Source organism: Pteropus medius, unplaced genomic scaffold (genome assembly GCF_902729225.1).
Source record: "Pteropus medius unplaced genomic scaffold, Ma_sr-lr_union100, whole genome shotgun sequence".
NCBI lineage: Eukaryota > Metazoa > Chordata > Mammalia > Chiroptera > Pteropodidae > Pteropus > Pteropus medius.
Genome location: NW_024342471.1, coordinates 20,954,930 through 20,955,951, shown reverse-complemented (window position 1 = coordinate 20,955,951; position 1,022 = coordinate 20,954,930). Strand labels below are relative to the sequence as shown.

The window sequence follows — 1,022 nt, the reverse complement described above, 5'->3', positions numbered from 1 at the left end:
GGAGGCTCTATATTTTTTATCACCCTAATCAACTGGTAAAGGTCAAATGGTGGGGAGGAGGGGAGGACTTTATAAAATACAAAATACATTAGGGAATTTGCCTAAATGTCCTACCTGGTATAATTCAAGAAAAGACGTGCTTGTTTTAAAGGATGATTCCTGAGAGTTGAATCAAATCCCCTCTTCCATGGAACTATTAATTAATTAATTAATTTATTTATTTATTTATGTATGTATTTATTTATTTTAGGCGAGGCAATCTGACCTCACAGATTGCAAGGACCTTGTCAGCTTACAATCCTTTATTTTTTATTTTTTACACCTACAGCACCTGGTCTTCCTAGGTGGTCTCCTATCCAAGTACTAACCAGGCCCGACCCTGCTTAGCTTCCGAGATCAGACGGGATCGGGCTTGTTCAGGGTAGCATGGCCGTAGACCTCCATGGAACTTTCTATAACTCTACCATCTGGGTTCGATATCCTACTATGTGCCATCACAGTCCCTTGTACATGGATCTCTCATGGAACTTATTACTTGAGCTGCTTGAGGGCAGCAGGGGACCAACTTACTCGATGTGACATCCCCAATGCCTTGCACAATGCCTGCCATATTGTTAGTGTACAATATTTGAAGGAATAAATGAATCTTCTATCAACTGGCTTATTTGGAAAAGAAAAGCAAACAAACAAACAAACAAAACAGAAAACCGTTAAGAGATGATACCCTGACACCATATGACCAAAGTGAAAAGTGACAGGCAAGCTAGAGTTGTCATGTTTTTCCAACCAGATGTTCCTTGAGGCACTGTTTATGTTACCGAAACATTATAAACAATCTATTCTATCAACATGGGAATAGATCAATGAAATACAGGATATTTAGCAGTTTAAAAGGTATCAGCAAGATCAATATGTATTGACATGAGGGAACCATCAAAAGATGGCTGAAAGAAACAAGCAAGTTGCAAAATGGTGTGGACTTTATGACACTTTATTTTTTTTTTTAAATCAAAATAGAAGGA

The 1,022-nt window shown here is 38.1% G+C and overlaps 1 non-coding gene across 1 annotated transcript; it reads right to left on the bottom strand.

The window, feature by feature from the left end:
- Positions 1 to 319: 319 nt before the first annotated feature.
- LOC120604229 (5S ribosomal RNA) lies at positions 320 to 438 on the bottom strand. Its single transcript, XR_005653269.1, has one exon. It is a non-coding gene; the product is annotated as a 5S ribosomal RNA (ribosomal RNA).
- Positions 439 to 1,022: the final 584 nt, after the last annotated feature.